Source organism: Musa acuminata, unplaced genomic scaffold, assembly GCF_036884655.1.
Source record: "Musa acuminata AAA Group cultivar baxijiao unplaced genomic scaffold, Cavendish_Baxijiao_AAA HiC_scaffold_1021, whole genome shotgun sequence".
Taxonomy (NCBI): Eukaryota; Viridiplantae; Streptophyta; class Magnoliopsida; order Zingiberales; family Musaceae; genus Musa; species Musa acuminata.
The window spans coordinates 1-2,500 of record NW_027021236.1 but is presented as its reverse complement, the minus strand read 5'-3'; positions in this window follow the sequence as shown (position 1 = coordinate 2,500).

Genomic DNA, 2,500 nt, shown 5'->3' with positions numbered 1-2,500 from the left:
TGGCCCGTTTTTGGGCCGTTTTGGCCAGTTTTTGGCCTGTTCTTGCATTGCGCGGTGACCGTCGAGAGCGGAGCAAAACGTCAGCCATCTCAGCACCCTGGAACCCCCCGGGTGGCACAGGGCTGGATGGGGCTTTCGTATAGCAGGGACGGTGCTGCCTCTCGCTTCGCTCGCTGTTCGCCGCTCGCCGCTCGCTCGCGCAGCCAAAAATGGCCAGTTTTGGCCCGTTTTTGGGCTGTTTTGGCCAGTTTTTGGCCTGTTCTTGCGTGGTGCGGTGACCGTCGTGAGCGGAGCAAAACGTCAGCCATCTCAGCACCCTGGAACCCCCTGGGTGGCACAGGGCTGGATGGGGCTTTCGTATAGCAGGGACGGTGCTGCCTCTCGCTTCGCTCGCTGTTCGCCGCTCGCCGCTCGCTCGCGCAGCCAAAAATGGCCAGTTTTGGCCCGTTTTTGGGCTGTTTTGGCCTGTTTTTGGGCTGTTCTTGTGTGGCGCGGTGACCGTCGTGAGCGGAGCAAAATGTCAGCCATCTCAGCACCCTGGAACCCCCCGGGTGGCACAGGGCTGGATGGGGCTTTCGTATAGCAGGGACGGTGCTGCCTCGCGCTTCGCTCGCTGTTCGCCGCTCTCCGCTCGCTCGCGCAGCAAAAAATGGCCAGTTTTGGCCCGTTTTTGGGCTGTTTTGGCCAGTTTTTGGCCTGTTCTTGCGTGCCGCGGCGACCGTCGTGAGCGGAGCAAAACGTCAGCCATCTCAGCACCCTGGAACCCCCCGGGTGGCACAGGGCTGGATGGGGCTTTCGTATAGCAGGGACGGTGCTGCCTCTCGCTTCGCTCGCTGTCCGCCGCTCGCTGCTCGCTCGCGCAGCCAAAAATGGCCAGTTTTGGCCCGTTTTTGGGCTGTTTTGGCCTGTTTTTGGGCTGTTCTTGTGTGCCGCGGCGACCGTCGTGAGCGGAGCAAAATGTCAGCCATCTCAGCACCCTGGAACCCCCCGGGTGGCACAGGGCTGGATGGGGCTTTCGTATAGCAGGGACGGTGCTGCCTCTCGCTTCGCTCGCTGTCCGCCGCTCGCCGCTCGCTCGCGCAGCCAAAAATGGCCAGTTTTGGCCCGTTTTTGGGCCGTTTTGGCCAGTTTTTGGCCTGTTCTTGCGTTGCGCGGTGACCGTCGAGAGCGGAGCAAAACGTCAGCCATCTCAGCACCCTGGAACCCCCCGGGTGGCACAGGGCTGGATGGGGCTTTCGTATAGCAGGGACGGTGCTGCCTCTCGCTTCGCTCGCTGTCCGCCGCTCGCCGCTCGCTCGCGCAGCCAAAAATGGCCAGTTTTGGCCCGTTTTTGGGCCGTTTTGGCCAGTTTTTGGCCTGTTCTTGCGTTGCGCGGTGACCATCGAGAGCGGAGCAAAACGTCAGCCATCTCAGCACCCTGGAACCCCCCGGGTGGCACAGGGCTGGATGGGGCTTTCGTATAGCAGGGACGGTGCTGCCTCTCGCTTCGCTCGCTGTCCGCCGCTCGCCGCTCGCTCGCGCAGCCAAAAATGGCCAGTTTTGGCCCGTTTTTGGGCCGTTTTGGCCAGTTTTTGGCCTGTTCTTGCTTTGCGCGGTGACCGTCGAGAGTGGAGCAAAACGTCAGCCATCTCAGCACCCTGGAACCCCCCAGGTGGCACAGGGCTGGATGGGGCTTTTGTATAGCAGGGATGGTGCTGCCTCTCGCTTCGCTCGCTGTCCGCATCTCGTCGCTTGCTCGCGCAGCCAAAAATGGCCTGTTTTGGCCCGTTTTTGGGCTGTTTTGGCCTGTTTCTGGGCCATTTTTGCTTCGCTTGAAATCTTCTTCTTCCTTGTGTGGCCAATAATGCCTTGCTTTGTACTTCTTCGTGCACGGCGGTGTCTTGTCGTCGATTGCCTTGTTTGATCGGCCACTTGAGTCTTTGTTACTCGTGGTTGGCGACGGGCTGTCCGATGGGGTGACTGTGTCGGCATGTGAGCGGTGATAGATTTGTATGCCGCGGTGGGCTCCCTGCTATTGTGCAGTTGACCACCGACGTTGCAAGTCTCTTCAATGACACTCTGTTTGAACGGAGATGCGTGTGTTGCCTGTACAATCTATCTAGTTCCTTTGGAAATAGACATTGTTTACCTCGCTTATCCACTTCTCATGTCCTATATGAATGAGAAGTGTCGATGTCCGTGCACCTTGTGTGTCCTCGAACGATGGCATATCTCAGACCTCTCGTCTCGAGTGGCTCCAGTGTTCACGTGAGTGCTCTTGGATGCAGTGGATAAGAATGTACCATGGGTCTTTGGACTCTTGGCACATGATTGGTTGGCTTTCTTAGTCGCCCTTCGACGGATGACGGCCTTCCCATCGTTGCCCCCCTTTCCCTTGTGGTAATGGGTCGGCATGTTGGGCTTGGCGTCGTAGAGGACGTGCTACCTGGTTGATCCTGCCAGTAGTCATATGCTTGTCTCAAAGATTAAGCCATGCATGTGTAAGTATGAACTATTTCAG